Source organism: Nicotiana tabacum, chromosome 22, assembly GCF_000715075.1.
Source record: "Nicotiana tabacum cultivar K326 chromosome 22, ASM71507v2, whole genome shotgun sequence".
NCBI lineage: Eukaryota > Viridiplantae > Streptophyta > Magnoliopsida > Solanales > Solanaceae > Nicotiana > Nicotiana tabacum.
Genome location: NC_134101.1, coordinates 80,737,922 through 80,756,523, shown reverse-complemented (window position 1 = coordinate 80,756,523; position 18,602 = coordinate 80,737,922).

Sequence of the window (18,602 nt, the reverse complement as noted above, 5' to 3'; positions counted from 1 at the left end):
TTCATAAGTTTGACCGGGCATTGACTTTGTGGATATCGGATTCAGATTGTGGTTTCGGGGATTGGAATAGCTTCGTTATGTCATTCGGGACTTATATGCAAAATTTGGGTTCATTCCGTGTTGATTTGATGTGTTTCGGTGCGAGTTTTGGAGATTTCAAGTTCAAAATTCATTTAAGTTTGATTTGAGGTGCGGTTCATCGTTTTGATATTGTTATGCATGATTTGAGGCCTCGATCAGATCTGTGTTATGTTATGGGACTTGTTGGTATATTCGTACGGGGTCCCGAGGGGCTCGGGTGAGTTTCAGACGAGGTTCGGACCATTTTATCGCATGTTGCATTTGGCTAAGGCTGTTGGTTCTGGTGCGGCCGCATCTGCAGACAATTGGTCGCAGAAGCGACATCGCAAATGCGGGGTCTTCTTCGTAGAAGCGAACAGGGAAAACTGGGCGTGAGAGTCGCAGGTGCGGGTGCATGGGCGCATCTGCACGACCGCAGACGCGGTTCAATGTGCGCAGAAGCGCGATCGGAGAAGCGAGTAGGAGATCGTAGAAGCGAGGGGTCGGCTGGTTAGTGGTTATCGCAGTAGTGAAAAGTTAGTTGCAGAAGCGACTCCGCAAAAGTGGCTGGGATGTCGCATATGCAACAAGGACTAGGCAGAACAGTATTAAATCAAGGCTTTTGGTTCTTTTATCATATTTTGAGATTTGGGGCTCGGATTGAGGAGCGCTTTGAAGCGATTTTCATCACGTTGATTGGGGTAAGTGTTCTACACTCGGTTTTAATTATATTTCGCGAATCTATCTAAATTTTGGCAATTGGTTGATGAATTTTAAAGAGGAAATTGGGGGATTTTGTCTAAAATTTCATAAAGCGGATTTTTGAGTTTTGAACATCGATTCGGAGTCGGATTTGAGTGAAATTAGTATGGTTGGACTCATAATTGAATAAGTTGTCGGATTTTATAAGTTTCGTCGAGTTCTGAGGTGTGGGCCTGAGTTGGGCTTTTGGGTTGATTTTGGGTTTTTGACTAAAAATTTGACTTTTATCGATTGGGTTTGTTTCCTTTGGCATTATTTGATGTATTGAGTTACTTTTGGCTAGTTTCGATCCATTCGGAGGTCGGTACATGCGATATGGCATTTTTAGAGCATCGCTTGGCTTGCTCGGTATTGGATTTGGCTTGTTCGAGGTAAGTAACACTTCTAAACTTGGTGCTGAGGGTATGAATCCCTGAATATACGTGTTATGTGTTTGGGGTGAGGTGACGGGCGTGTGGGCGTGCACCGTGTGAATTATGGATCGGTTAATTCTGTGGTATTGTGTAGTTACTTAATCTTGTCTTTATCCGTAAAATTTCTACGTGATAGAGTAATTGGGCTATGATCCATGTTAGAAACCATGTTTAGGCTATATTCTTATTCTGTTAGGGCCTACTGAGGTCATTTCTGTTGTTGAGATATTTGCTTAAATTGCAATTATATACTAAGTCATATTCATTCATTTGCATATCATATCTCAGTCTCTGTTATCATTTGTTGTCACAACATGTTATCATTGTTTGGGCTGATTGGCATGAGCTTTGTGAGCCCGAGAGACTGGAGAGATTGATGACTGAGTTGGGGAGTGAGGGCCGGATTGTGAGCGATATTGATAGGATCGGGCTGCATGCCGCAGAAGGTATTATATTGTGTGGATCGAGTTGCACGCTGCAACAAGCCTTATGGCTATATATATGTGGATCGGATTGCACGCTGCAACAAACCTTATGGCTATATGTGGATCGGGTTGCACGCCACAACAGGTCTTAGGTCTATATGTGGATCGGGTTGCATGCCATAGCAGGTTATATTAGCGCTTGGGCAGGATCTGCCCCTCCGGAGTCTGCACACCCACAGTGAGTGCTGGTTCTATTGATTCATGATGGGATCGGGCTGCGCGCCGTAGTTGTACCATACAGTGCTGAGTGACCGAGTGTGTTGAGTGATTGAGCGTGATGAGTGGGAGTGTGAGACAGTAAGATGGAGTACTCTGAGATTGTGGGTACATGAGTTCATCACTGTGGTGCATTGCATTGACATGTATACTTGGCACACAAGCATAGAGATGCATTCCCTCACGTTGCACGATTTTGTGACATTTATGACATTCACATGCACATTGACATATAGGCATAGAGATGTAGTTTTCTCATGCCATCTAATAATGAGACTTCTTAACTGTTGTTGAAAGTTTTTGGGAAAAAACACAGTTTTCAAACTTACACATATCCTTGGTGTTTTCGGTGAAAGATTTGAGATTTACTGTTATACTTGAAAAATATGCCTATTTTCCGTAACTGTGAACAAGTTGAGCTATTTCTTGTACCATCTTTATTATATTGTTATGAACTGTTGCTGGTTATTGGAGTTGGACCCTGACCCTTGTCCTAGCTCGTCACTACTTTCAACCTAAGGTTAGGTTGGTTACTTATTGAGTACATGATCGGTTGTACTCATACTACACTTATGCACCTTGCATGCAGATATTGGATGTTGATGTAGTTGCATACGGCGGGAGCTGGATCTGAAGATGTACCTGCGTTCCAGTCATAGCTGCCTCTTGATCTTGATAGCTTTAGTATTTCAGATCTGTTCATGTATATTTCAAACATATGGTGTATTTTATTTTAAACCAACTTTGTAAACTCTAAATCTTAGAAGCTCATGATTTGTACTACCAGTCCTTGGGAAATTCTTATATAAAAGCAGTTGTATTATCATTTCTTTTCTTACACCCTCTGTGTCCCAAGGTGACATAATGAATATGAGACTTGTTAATCATGATTTAAATTATTTTAAAGTCATAATATGGCTATATATGATGTTTGGATAGAAAATATGAAGTTTGGAAAAAATCGGATTAAAGTTGCGAAAAAACCGACTAAGGATTTGCCTTATAACAAAGCTTTTTGAGAAATAAATTTCGTATGCTATATGAGGTCTTTTGGGACATATTATATACCAAATTTAAGGTCTTGGAATTTAGTTTACACCGCTCTTAATCGTTCGTTCATACGACACCCGGATAAAAGGTTATAAGCATTGGAAGAAGGACCAATGCTAGGGTACCAAGTAGCACCTTTTGACTTTCCAAACAAAATGGATATTTATATCCTCATCTCGTTTCTTTCTTCAATTTTAAAGCACACACAACCAAATAATACCCCTAACTTTACTCTTAAGCTCTCTACAAGAGCTTCAAACAAGCTTATCATCCCGGGCACGAAATCAAGAATCGATAAGATTAAAATGATCCCTACGACGTAAGTATCGCTATATCGCCTCTCTTTTTCTTTGTAGTTTGAGTTTTGGAAGGTACTTCATAGTCAATAAAATGTTTAATTTCTGTATTTAATTGCTTAAATATCAAGGAAGGTTGATAAATTCGTTTTCTAATAGTTAGAACTCACGGGACGGTATCGAAAGCCGTGAGTTCGAGTTATTTGACTTGTAATGGACTATTTTGTGGGCTGTTTCGTGTTGCCTTTGGGCTGTCTATTTTTCTATTTTTTAATTACGTTTTTGAGGACAAATGGTGTGGATAAACACCATATAATGACGGAATGGTGGGTTGGTCGTTCGTCGTTATACTTTTTTGGTTGTTTGACACTATTTTGGTTGTCGTTTTATGTATGAAGTGATTAGGGTGTGTGGGCTATTTTGTGGTATATTGTGATGGAGATAAGGTTGGAAAATGATGTTTACATGTTGTTATTGTTGTGCCCTTGTTGTTTTTGGTATATGGTATTGGAGGAGGGCCTAGTTACAGGGGAGATGCTGCCCAAATTTACGTAAACGAGCTACTAGTTTAAATTGCGGACTTAGCCTTTACTCAACACTAATTTTAAATCTCCTTATGCTATGGTAAATTGAGTTGAGTTGTTTGAATAATTGCTTGGAAGGTATTAAGGACTCAATGGAGTTAAGGTATGTTAAGGCTATCCCTTCTTTCTTTTTGGCTTGATCCAAATGATACAAAAGAAACGAGCAAAATACACGACTTCCATAAATGACTATATTCATAGAAATGCTAGAGATGCTTATGTTCTTGATTCCCCATGTGTCCTATTATTCTATCATATGTTCATGGGTCTCAGAAAATACGTAATTTGAGAAAGTTTACTTCATGATATTAATCAAGGCATCGTGGTCTTATGACGTTCCGAGAGATTTATTGACGTACTTCTCATGCATTGCATTCATTTATACATGTACATTGACCCATGACCAGATGGAATTATATATGCATATATATATGTATATATTTTTTTATATGGGATATGGGAAAATGTTACGACGCTATATACGCACCACCACCTGATCAGTTGGTATAAGTTGATGATTTGCCCACAGTGGTCGAGATGATATGATAGGATGCCCTTAGAGGCTTGATGACGTCATGAACGCATATACCTAAGCATGGTATGATATTTATACGCATATGCATGGCATTGTAAATATTAATGATTCACAGAGTTGTTCAGACTTACAAGTTGAGTCTTTTACTCTATGTTTCTCTCATGTCTATTATTTACTGATTTTCATTCCTCACATACTCGGTACATTATTTTTGCTGACGTCCCTTTTGCCTGGGGATGCTGCGTTTCATGCCCGCAGGTCCCGATAGACAGGTCGAGAGTCCTCCAAGTAGGCTATCAGCTCAGCGAAAGATGTTGGTGTGCTCCATTTGCTCCGGAGTTGCTTATTTGGTCAGCATGAGTCGGACGTGTATTGTTTAGTATGGCGGACCTGTCCCGACCTTTATGGTATTTATCTACTTTTAGAGGCTTGTAGACATATGCCATGTACGTAAAAGATTGTATGACCTTGTCGGCCTATGTTTAGTGTACGAGTGATCATTTTGGTCTTATAGGCCCAAGTTGGTATTACATGTTTTATTCTAGTTATCCTACGGCAGCTTTTCCGTCTCATTTACCAATGATAGCATGATACAAAAAGGTACGTTATGTTGGTATTCGGTTGAGTAAGATACCGGGTGCCTGTCGCGGCCCATCGGTTTGGGTCGTGACAGAAGTGGTATCGGAGTAGTTCCGTCCTAGGGAGTCTACAAGCCATGTCTGGTAGAGTATTGTTTATGGGTGTGTTGTGCACCATACTTATAAGAAGGAGGCTACAGGGCATTTAGGACTGTCACTGTTTCTTCTTACTCTAGATCGTGTGGTAGAGCTTAGTTGTAAGAAATTCAAATTCCTAAATTCTATTTTAGTCATTATACAACGACATCTACATCCAGAAAGACAGTTGGTAAGAGATTGAATGTGGCTGTGGAAGAGTTGAGTAAGAAAAACCCGATTTTGCGTCATGCTTATGATGAGTAAATGTAAGGCCTTCAGTAGATATGTGTGTACTACGAAATGTGAGCCTCTTGATAAGGAGACCTAAGGCATTAATATTTATCTACTCCTATGGTAAAAAGAAACGAGAGAATCAGAAGGTAGATACAAGTTTCAACAAGTAAAAGAAGCTAGGTGAAGAAGGATACGAGGTACCTAGTTAGTGAAGATTATCTGTATTTACAATTCAGGCAGAGAAATATAAGCATTCTGAGTTACTTTCAACAATAACAAAGATATATTCACTTGACAACACCCATTTTAATTATGCCCTGTGGGAGCTAACAGATATAATTTAAGAGAAGGATGGGATATCAGCATCCAGCTGAGGTTAGAGTAACCCAAAATTATGGATGGATTGTCATCATTAGCTCATATTTTTGAGGGATATTGCAAACGTGGTAATGGTTCTTCTTGTGAGACACCCAGATGGTGCACTCTAGAATAGTACAATCAGATATGAATACTAGAATTTTCAAAAATTTCAGAAGATTGGCATTGGAATCCTATAAGGGATAAATATTTACCTTTGTATGGCTCTCGTCCCTAGTAAAGAGAGAGTATTAGGCAACCCGAAGAGCCAGTAAGTTGAATCAAGGGGGGCTAAAAGTGAAAGAATGTTTTACATAAGTTTTCATAATAAGGTGATAGACAGAAATATTAACAGGAGAATAACAAGAAAGTAAATGAAGCATTATGAGTAAGATGTGATAAAAGGATGATAACGGTAAATCAAAATATGATAGGACTATAGATTCTATAGTCAAGTGAAGGAAAAGACAAGAAGTTATAGGCCTTGATACAATAAAAGAGTATAAGCCATAAATTCATGTCCCCATTTCGAGAAATGAGTTGGTGACTAATACGTGATTACCAGAAGGAAAAGTTAGACCCCCGGAGTAATAGAAATTAGTATGGGCTAGTGAATAAGATAAACTAGACATGAATTCGGGACCGAAGGATTTGATAATAGTTGACATCGTGATAATTTCAGAGATCGCGTTCCGACGATAATTGAATGGACAATAGAAGAATAATCTTTAAAGGTCATTTAGGAAGACGCTTCCCTAAAACAAGTGCTGTGAGCAGAGTTAAGCTTAAGGGACTAAGTGTGCTGATTACACTAGGTGTCACCTTCGTGCGTAAGAAATTCAGTTATCCCTGGTACAGAAGGGTTACCACAAGGCAAGTAAGAGTCCGTGAAGATGTGAAAAGATGCCAAATATGAAGAAGTGAAACATTTATAGGTAAATCTTCATAGCAATAAATGTTAGTACTCCTCTAAAAGGGGAAGATGGTGTGATATGGTATTAAGTCGGAGTTATGTGGTTAAGGTAACTATGGAATAGTAAAGGAAGAATGTGGTAGAAAGGCGAAAGGAATGAGATTGCATTTATTTAGATCCTACGGATATGATTCGACTCCAGAACATTATGTAAGCATGACGATGGGGATAGGCAGAAAGGGTTCCATCACTTAGATATTATTGATAAATAAGTACAAATGAACACTGTATACATAAGGAGCCAGTGTGCAGGGTAAGTTAAGACAAAGGATATAACCCAAGAGAGATTACGCAGAATATGGACTAACGAGTAGTTAGTAGTTGATTCAGGAAGAGCCTAGCCATGGCTAGACAAGAGGATACATACAAATCAGCAGGTTGGGCAAGATAAACATAGTGAAACCCAACATAGGGAATTCAGTCTCGCAAATATGATGACATCGTAATCCTTGAGAAATATTCAGATAGGAGTTGGGGTTGTTAAAGGTACTGTATAAGTGTTACAAAAATTAAAAAAATGGTGTCACTGAGAAGACAATCAAAAATTTCAGTTCAGAACCAACCTTATGAGCACAAGGGTGCGGAGGTAAGTAATTAAGGATAATTATAGGCGAGTAAGAATATCAAAAATTCTTTCGAGTATACGATGACATAAGCTCGCAGCTTTACAAGAGTCAAAGGGTCCTCCCTAAGTCTACAAAGAAAGACTAGCTGAGGAAATAAGGAAGAAGGCTTCAACTTAAATATAGTGACATAAAGAAGAAATGGTCTTGTAACAACAGTCTCACAACAACATTGTATGCACTCCATAAGAAAGTGGCACCTATCGTGGCTAATGAACGGAAAAAAAAATTAAAAGATGATATTTGAGATCATATGAGTTACAGGAAATTCCAGTATTTGTGGGCAATGAGATAAGCAACGTATTCATGCAACAAGTGGCAGAACGACCATGAAAAGTAATTGCTTATGTTTAAAGAGAACTAAGAAAGCACGAGAAGAATTATCCGACCCATGATTTGGAGTTAGCCGCGGTGATTCATGCACTAAAGATATGGAGGCACTATTTGTATGTCATTTATGTTGATATATATACGGATCATAAGCGCCTTCAATATATCTTCAATCAAAAGGAATTGAATTTACGCCAAAGGCGATGGTTGGAGCTACTAAAAGACTATGATGTTGATACTTTATACCATCTAGGAAAGGCGAATGTAGTAGCTGATGCCCTCAACTGTAGATCTATGGGTAGCCTGTCATATTTATAGCCAGAGAAGTGTGGGATAGCCCATGAGATTCATCAGCTAGCTAGTCTTGGAGTTCGATTACTGGACTCAGGTGATACCGGAGTTACTATTCAGGACACGACAAAATCCTTTTTAGTAACTGAAGTGAAGGAATGCCTCTTGTGCTAGCTCATTACAGAGATACATCCCCTCAAAAGGAGAATACACCATTTGAGATTACAGAAGATGGAGTCCTCAGATATCGAGGTCGATTATGTGTTCTAATGTGGCAGGGTTACGCCAGCAGGTTATGGGAGAAGCTCACTATTCTCGTTATTCTATTTATCCAGGAGCGATGATGATGTATCATGATATCAGGGTAATATACTGGTGGTACGAAATGAAGAAGGATATAGAAAGGTTTGTTGCTCAATGCCCTAATTGTCAGCAGGTTAAGATTGAGCATCAGAAACCCTGTGGATTATTACAGGCTATAGAGATTCCGACTTTGAAATGGGAAGTGATTAATATGGATTTCATCATACGCTTACCTCGTACCCAGCATAAGTTTGATTCTATATGGGTTATTATTGATAGACTTACAAAATCAGCCCATTTTCTACTTGTCAGGACTACGTATTCAGCAGAGGATTATGCAAGGATTTACATTAAGGAGATAGCACGACTTCATAGTGTCCCTATATCTATTATCTCAGATAGAGGTGCTCAGTTTATAGCTAATTTCTGGAGGTCCTTCCAAAAAGTATTGGGGACTCAGGTAAGTCTTAGTACATCATTTCATCCCCAGATAGACGATCAGGCTAAAAGTACTATTCAGACACTGGAGGATATGTTGCGGGCTTGTGTGATGGACTTCAGGGGTAACTGGGATGATCATCTTCCACTTATTGAGTTCGCATATAATAATAGTTATCATTCCAGCATTCAGATGTCTCCATACAAAGCTCTTTACGGACGAAAGTGTTGGTCTCCTATAGGATGGTTCGAGATTGGGGAAACTAAGTTAGTAGGACCAGAGTTGGTACAACAGGCAGTTGAGAAGATTAAGCTTATAAGGGAAAGGCTATTAGCAGCACAGAGTCGTTAGAAGTCTTATGCAGATAATTGATAACGAGACTTGGAGTTTCAGGTAGATGACTAGGTATTCCTAAAGGTATCACCGATGAAAAGCGTTATTAGATTCGATAAGAAAGGAAAGATTAGCCCTCGGTACATTGCACATTATAAGATTATACGCAGAGTAGGCCAAGTAGCACATGAGTTAGACTTGCCTTCCAAATTGGAGTTTGTACATCCAGTATTTCATGTGTCTATGCTCCGTAGGTGTATTGGAGATCCCTTGAAAGTAATTCTAGTTGACGATGTTCAGGTTATAGAGCATCTATCATATGAGGAAGCTCCCATTGCTATACTAGATAGACAAGTTTGGAGATTAAGAACTAAGGATGTAGCTTCGGTTAAAGTACTTTGGATTAACAATAATGTGGAGGATATGACTTGGGAAGCTGAAGAAGAAATGAAGACTAGGTATCCTCACTTGTTTCTACTTCCGGAGGAGGATCAGACTGAGGCATCACAGCCTTTAGGTACGTATATGGTACTTGATTCTTATGTTAGTTATTGTTATTGGTCGTGTGAGGCCATTGGTGTTATTGATGATTGTGGCCTGTGTGGCTTTGTATTGTTGGGTTGTTGTGTGACAGGTTGGTAGTAGTACTGTTACAGAGGAGACTCTGCCAAAATTTCTATAGATTTCTAGGAGTTTAACATTCGAGGACAAATGTTTCTAAGGGGGGAAGATTGTTACACCCTCTGCGTCCCAAGGTGATGCAATGAATATGAGACTTGTTAATCATGATTTAAATGATTTTAAAGTCATATTATGTCTATATATGATGTTTGGATAAAAAATATGAAGTTTGGAAAAAATCGGATTAAAGTTGCGGAAACACCGACTAAGGATTTGCCTTATAACAGAGCATTCTGAAAAATAAGTTTTGTGTACTATATGAGGTCCTTTTGGGATACATTAAATACCAAATTTAAGGTCTTGGAATTTAGTTTCCAACACTCTTAACCGTTCATTCATACGACACTCAGATAAAAAGTTATAAGCGTTGGAAGAAGGACCGATGCTAGGGTGCCAAGTAGCACCTTTTGACTTTTCAAACAAAATGGATATTTATATCCTCATCTCGTTTCTTTCTTCAATAACCAGAACACACAACCAAATAAGACCCCTAACTTTACTCTTAATCTCTCTGAAAGAGCTTCAAATAGCTTATCATCCCGGGCACAAAATCAAGAAGCGATAAGATTAAAATGATCCCTACGACGTAAGTATCGCTATATCGCCTCTCTTTTTATTTGTAGTTTGAGTTTTGGAAGGTACTTCATAGTTAATAAAACGTGTACTTTCTGTATTTAAGTGCTTAAATATCAAGGAAGGTTGATAAATTCTTTTTCTAATAGTTAAAACTCACGGGACAGTGATCGGAAGCCGTGAGTTCGAGTTATTTGACTTGTAGTGGACTATTTTGTGGGATGTTTCATGTTGCCTTTGGGCTGTCTATTTTTCGATTGTTTAATGGAGTTTTGGAGGAAAACTGGTGTGGAGAAACACCACATAATGACGGAATGGTGGGCTGGTCGTTCGTCATTATATTTTTTTGGTTGTTTGACACTACTTTGGTTGTTGTTTTATGTATGAAGTGATTAGGGTGTGTGGGATATTTTGTGGTATATTGTGATGGAGATAAGGTTGGAAACTGATGCTTACATGTTGTTATTATTGTGTTCTAGTTTTTATTGGTATATGGTATTAGAGGAGGGCCTAGTTACAGGGGAGATGCTGCATAAATTTACGTAAACGAGCTACTAGTTTAAGTTGCGGACTTATCCTTTACTCAACACTGATTTTAAATCTCCTTATGCTATGGTAGATTGAGTTGAGTTGTTTGAATAATTGCTTGGAAGGTATTAAGGACTCAATGGAGTTAAGGTATGTTAAGACTATCCCTTCTTTCTTTTTGGCATGATCCAAATGATACAAATGAAAAGAGCAAAATACGCAACTTTCATAAATGACTCTATTCATAGAAATGCTATAAATGCTTTTGTTCTTGATTCCCCATGTGTCCTATTATTCTATCATATGTTCATGGGTCTCAGAAAATACGTAAGTTGATAAAGTTTATTTCATGATATTAATCAAGGCATAGGGGTCTTATGGCATTCCGAAAGATTTTATTGACGTACTTCTCATGCATTGCATTCATTTATACATGTACATTGATCCATGACCAGATGGCGTTATATAAGCGTATATATGTATAAGTTGATGATTTGCCCACAGTGGCCGAGATGATATGATGGTATGCCCTTAGAGGCTTGATGATGTTATGAGCGCATATACCTAAGCATGGTATGATATTTATATACATATGCATGACATTGTAAATATTAATGATTCACAGAGTTGTTCAGACTTACATGTTGAGTCTTTTACTCCATGTTTCTCTCATGTCTATTATTTATTGATTTTTATTCCTTACATACTCGGTACATTATTTGTGCTTACGTCCCTTTTTCCTGGGGACACTGCGTTTCATGCCCGCAGTTCCCGATAGACAGGTTCAGAGTCCTCCAAGTAGGCTATCAGCTTAGCAGAAGATGCTGGTGCGCTGTATTTGCTCCGGAGTTGCTTATTTGGTCAGTATGATTTGGACGTGTATTGTTTAGTATGGCGGGGCCCTGTCCCAACCTTTATGGTATTTATCTACTCTTAGAGGCTTGTAGACATATGCCATGTACGTAAAAGATTGTATGGCCTTGTCGGCCTATGTTTAGTGTACGAGTGATCATTTTTGTCTTATAGGTGTTTAGTGTACGAGTGATCATTTTTGTCTTATAGGCCCAAGTTGCTATTACATATTATATTCTAGTTATCCTACGGCAGCCTTTCCGTCTCATTTACCTATGATAGCATGATACAAAAAGATATGTTATGTTGGTATTCGGTTGAGTAAGGTACCGGGTGCCCGTCGCGGCCCATCGGTTTGGGTCGTGACATCTTTTCTTAATAAATCTCATTAAATTGGATAGTTGCTAATTGGCTTACCTGACACATTGGGTTAGGTGCCATCACGACTAGTTGGATTTTGGGTCGTGATAATTTCATGAATCTATCTTCGTTTTTGGCATTTGGTTGATTTCAAAAGAGAATTGGGGGTTTTTTGTCTAAAATTTCATAAAGTGAATTTTTGAGTTTTGAACATCGATTCGGAGTCGGATTTGAGTGAAATTAGTATGGTTGGACTCGTAATTGAATGGGTTGTCGGATTTTGTTAGTTTTTTGGGTTCCGAGGTACGGGCCTGGGTTTGACTTTTTGATTGACTTTGGGCTTTTGATTAAAGATTCCCCCTTTATCGATTGGGTTTGTTTCCTTTGGCATTATTTGATGTTCTTGAGTTACTTTTGGCTAGTTTTGAGTCGTTCGGAGGTCGGTATGCATGGGATGACATTTCTAGAGTATTGTTTGGCTTTCTCGGTATTGGATTCGGCGTGTTCGAGGTAAGTAACACTTATAAACTTGGTGTTGAGGGTATGAACCCCTGAATATATGTGTTATGTGTTTGGTGTTGAAGTGATGCACATGCTAGGTGACGGACGTGTGAGCGTGAACCATGTGAATTATGACTCGATTGATTCTGTGGTACTTTGTAATTGAGTTGTGATCCATGTTAGAAACCATGTTTAGGCTATATGTTTATCCTGTTAGGACCCACTGAGGACATTTCTACTGTTGAGTTATTTGCTTAAATTGCAATTACATACTCAGTCATACTCATTCATTGCATATCATATCTTAGTATCCGTTATCATTTGTCTCACATCATATTATCATTGTTTGGGTTGATTGGCATAAGATTTGTGAGACCGAGAGACTGGAGATGATGATGACTGAGTGAGGTCGAGGGCCTGATTATGAGTGATATTTATGGGATCGGGCTACACGCCGCAGCAGAATTTATTGATTCATGCCATGATTGGCTTATATTAGCGCTTAGGCAGGATCCGCCTCTCCGGAGTCTGACATACCAGTAGTGAGCGCAGATACCTACCGAGTGCGAGTGCCGAGTGATTGGGAAGACTGAGTGACTGGGAGGACTGAGTAAGGTTGACTGCTCCGAGAGCATGAGCACATGAGTTTATCATTATGGTGCATTGCACTTGACATGCATACTTGGCACGTGGGCATAGAGATTCATTTCCTCATGTTGTACGGTATTGTGAAATTCATGACTTCACCTGCACATTGACATGTAGACATATAGATGTACTTTACTCATGCCATCTGATAATAAACCATCCTATCTGCTATTGAAAGTTTTTGGGAAAAATTACAATTTTCTGATATACTCACATTTTGGTGATTTCGGTGAAATATTTGGGTTTTTACTGTTATACCTGAAAAGCGTGCCTATTTTTCGTAACTGTGAACGAGCTGAGCATCATATCTTTGAGTTATTACTTGTACTGCTTTATTTATATTGTTACGAGTTGTTCATGGATATTGGTGTTGGACTCTGACCATTGTCCAAGCTCGTTACTACTTTCAACTTAAAGTTAGGTTTGTTACTTATTGAGCACATGGGTTCGGTTGTACTCATACTACACTTCTGCACCTTGCGTGCAAATTTTGGATGTTGATGTTGTTGTGTATGGAGGGAGCTGGCATTGAAGATGTACCTGCGTGCTGGTTATGGCTGCCTCTTATTCTTGGTAGCTTTAGAATTATTAATCTGTTCATGTATATTTCAAACAGTTGATGTATTTATTTCATACCAGCTATGTAAACTCTAAATCTTAGAAGCTCATGATTTGTACTACCAGTCCTTGGGAAGTGTATAAAAGTTCAGTTATTTCATCATTTATTTTCTCAGTAAATCTCATTGAATTAGATTGTTGTTAATTGGCTTACCTAGCGGGTTGGGTTAGGTGTCATCAAGACTAGTTGGATTTTGGGTCGTGACAAAAGCTCCACGACTTGTTAATCTGATGGGTGGTTATGAGTTTCTGTATGTTTCTTTCATCATTGGCAGTGTACGAAGTTTCAGAACAAGGTTTTAGTTGATATAAGGTTTGTTACCAGTGTCAGGTTGGTTATCGAGCAGTTATTGCTATGAGTATTTGAGTTATGTGGCATATCATGTGATTATCTCTTGATATATGGTTATGGATTGATACAACTTTTTCAGAGTTATACGATGCATAGATGGAAGAATCGGGTCATATAATGAGTTTCGGATGTTGGGAATTTGGGTTTTAAGGTTTATGGACTAAGGTTGAAGTAAGGATCCTCTGTTAGATGGTGTTGTCGGGCTTATAGGGTTGGGGTGATGTGGGATCACCCATGCTTATGTGTATGGTAAGGTTATATGGCGATTTGATGGCTTTGGAACGACTCTTGGCACGTTCAAGGACAAACATATGTTTAAGTGAGGGAGAATGTAACGACCCGACCAGTCGTTTTTAGCTTTAGCGTTCCATTCGGTGGTTTGAGACTTTGAGTAGCTTCATATTATGTATTATGACTTACGTGTATGGTTGGTTTCAATTTTCGAGCGGTTCGGGATTGATTTGGAAGAATGATTCTCGTTCTAGAAGCTTTAAGTTGGAAGAGTTGACCAAGGTTTGAATTTTGGATAAACAGACTCGGAATCAGATTTTAATTATTCCAATATGTTTGTATGAAGATTTTGGACATGTCCACAAAGTTTGGTTAAATTCCAATGAGTTTTGGATAAGTTTGGGTTGCATGGTAATTGTTTTCGGCTTCAACGTCGATTTGAGCATAAATGTTACCGTATTGAGCAAACGGCCTTTGATTCGAGTTTCGACTAAACCATTATATCCGCATCGTAATTTTGGAACCATTGCAACTGAAATCATCAAGTTTTGACATCGTATGAGGAATGGTCGTTTAACTAAGTATTGGGTTGCCAGATTTTTCAGATTAATTATGAAATTGCCACTGAATTTGTATTTAAAAATCTGCACTATTTCCAAATATTGAAACCAACATATCTCCTTCATTTTAAGGTCAAATGGAGTGATTCAAATGCCTAACTTGACTGGAAATTTACGAGAAATCCATTGGAGTCATCAAAAGTGAGTTTCAGGATCGTTTGGCATAAGAAACGAGGCAGAACAACTGGGCATTTTTAACTATTAATGTTGTTGGAGTTTTTCTCATCTAGAAAGTTTGGGATTGGGAGAATTCAAGGATGTTCTTTAAGTTTTTTCCATGGGGTAAGGTCTAAACCATAACCTAAGTATTTTCCTTTGATTCATTCCCTTGGTTTAAGTTTTAATTCATGATTTTAATTAAAAACCTATTTAATTCTTTAAATCAAGAACTAGGGTTATGACCAAAATTTTAAAAATTAAAAATGAGTTAGAGGCGTTTATTTTCCGATTCCTTTTGGGGTCTTGCTCTCCTATATTAGAAGAACAACATACTCGAATTTAACGAGTTTTGGAGGAGTATTTCGGGAGATATGGGACCCAACTAGTGTGGGTTGGACTCTTGGGTCATGAACACCCAAGAGCGATGTTTTGATGAATTGGTTGAGCTATCGGACTCCAATTGAGTCGGTTTTCATTCGTGTGAGCTTGTATTGGTTCGGGCTTCGCTCGGGTAAGCTTGGATTCGGAATCCAAGACGAGCCCTTTTGTTGACTTTTTGGGAAAATATAAAGATCATAGTTTTATTTATTGTAATTGGTTTCTCTTGCATTGTTTAATGTTATTAAGTCATTTTTGGTTACATTTGAGCCGTGTAGAGGCAAATTTTAGGGGAAAAGCTATTTCGGAGGGTTGAGTTGGCCTAATTGAGGTAAGTATCTTGCCTAACTTTGTGCGGGGGAAACTACCCCTTAGGATTTGGGTTGACTCTGCTATTTGTGTTATGTTAAAGTCGTGTAAGCAAGGTGACGAGTGGGTACACGGACTATATGTGGTATTTGACCATTTTAGATTATCTAGACTCTTTTCATGCCTTTAATTGAATTGCCATAACATATTATATCTCTCATTGTTAATCTACTCTTACATGCTCTATTTGACGTTGTTAGCACTTGTTCTACCTCTTACTTGTTCTTTTGCTCTTATATGCTTTAGTTGAAGTTATTGCCTTCCTTATTGTCTTGTTACCTCTTAATTGTCGAATCACTTTTAATTGAAGTTGTTATTTCATAGAATATCATCTTGTTGAGTTATTGGTGTTGAAGTTGTAATAGTTATTATCACATTGAGGCGAAGTTGTTAATTATTGAGATACATTTCCTTGTTGAGCATTCCCATTTATTTTGTTATTGTTGAAATTCTTGTACACATTATGGTTGAGCCATGGGCTATTTATTGTGAAAATATTGGTGTTGTTGACTTTGTGGCAAGTTGTGGCATATGGGCACTTGTGATGCGAGTTGTGATTGTGTTGTGATATTGATACGCATGCGGTGGTATAAGACTAGGGGTTGATACGCATGCGGTGAGATAAGGTGGCTTGATACGCGTGTTGCTAGTAGGGGAACTACCGGAAGCCGCACGGTGAGATGAGGTGGGCTAAAACGCGTGTAGCTATTTCGGGAAAAATAATTTTCAAAACTAAATGTAAGGTTCACGCGGTGATATAAGGAAAGATTGTGATTGAAATTGTAAAATGTGAATACGAGGTGGTACCTCAGTTGTGATTTTCATTATACATTCCATGTTAGAACAACGTGTTGATTTGAATGGTCATTGTTCTTCCTTCAATCATTCATTCACATTTTGATTGTGTTTGGTTATTCGTTGTTATCTTGGTGTTGGAACGATTGTGGTTTCTTGTATGAGTCATGCATTATACGTGATTTGTTGTGTTGCTTTAACATACAAATTTGTGCCTCCGTTATAACTTGGTGAATTGATTGTCAATGTGAATTTAATTGCGTGGAGTCACTATATCATATTCTGTTGAGTTGTTGGTAACATAATGGTTTAAATAAAAGAATTATTAACATGCTTTATTCTATGTGCCTCTTAAGATAGAACTCGTTATCTCACTCGGTGCCTTATTATTCTAAATGGTTATCGCACTTTCATTATAATTGGGTTCTCAAATTATACTCATCACCCTGTTAGATGTTTACCTTACTTAAAATTGTTATCATGTTTTTCCTTAAACAAATTCTATATCTAATTCGTTAATTTAACTTATGTTTGTTTTGTTTTAAAATGATACTTTTACTCAATTTTATTGATTTCTAAACTAAACTCATCTTATACTCTGTTTCGTATAAATTGCATATTATTTTACTTTACTTGATTTCTAAAATAAACTCATTATTTCATTTGACACATTACTTTATTCAAGATGGTTATTATGTTTTATGGTGTTTAATTATATCTTTCGTTCATCTAAATTAATAATTATCACGGTTGCAAAGTATATGGTAGCACGTGGGCCTTGTCGTGCGAAGGTGATTGTTATTGTAGGCACGAGGTGCCATATGTGTAAGATTTGGAAATTGTGGTCCATGACTTATGGTTTATGAGGTGTGGTGCCTCGGGGTAATTCTTGTTGTAAGTCCATGCATTGGGAGCAATTTGATTATTTGAGTTGTCATCCGTTTTTCCTTATTTGAGTTCATTTACATCTCATTGGTGTTCTGATTATGTTGTTTCTTTATTACTCATTTACTATTTGCTGCCATTTATGTTTCTATTACTTCATTGTTGGTTGTAAATCAATAATTTTTTCGCTGTTGGTCTTACATTGATATTCTTTCCATTGTTAGCTTTTGTATATCTTGAACAGGTTTCTATGCCTAGTAAGTGTCTTGACCTGGCCTCGTCACTACTCTACCGAGGTTAAGATACTTACTGGGTACCGTTGTGGTGTACTCATGCTACGCTTCTGCACATTTTTGTGCAAATCCAGGTATTCTGATTGTGTTGTTGAGAGTTGCGTCTGCGCGGCAGGAGACTTCAAGGTATACCTGCTTGACATTCGCAGGCCTCGGAGTCACCATCTTATTTTATTATGCTACTGTTAAATTGTAACTCAAAACAGTATTGTGTTTAGAAATTCTAGTGTGTTTTAGTAGTGCTTATGACTCTGTAGTATCGGTTTTGGGAAATGTATAACTATTGGTCGCTTGCAACTATGTATGTCACTTAATGGTTTATGATAAATGATCAAATAATTCAATTCTATGATTAAATCGGCATGTGTTAGGCTTACCTAATCTTAGGGACTAGGTGTCATCACGACATCCTAAAGTGGGAAATTGGGATCATGACAGGGGATTATCTACATAATGGGGAAGAGTAGTGAGAGTTATATTTGATTATTGGACATCCATATATAATATGGATTTCATAACATGAACCCCACTTTAGTTATTCCCCCGATGGTTGTCTCAATCTAGACTTCCATAACACTAATGAATTCATATTATAGGTAACAAACAAGTTTCATAATTAATGTGCAGTGCTAGCAACCTGTATCCTGTCAGTCTTCAAGGACATTATAAGAGATTGGAATGGTATGCCGAAGATCTTTTTTGGTTTCCCACCCGCTGTCTAATACACAGGGGTCTAGAGCCCTATTTCTAAAGATAGAT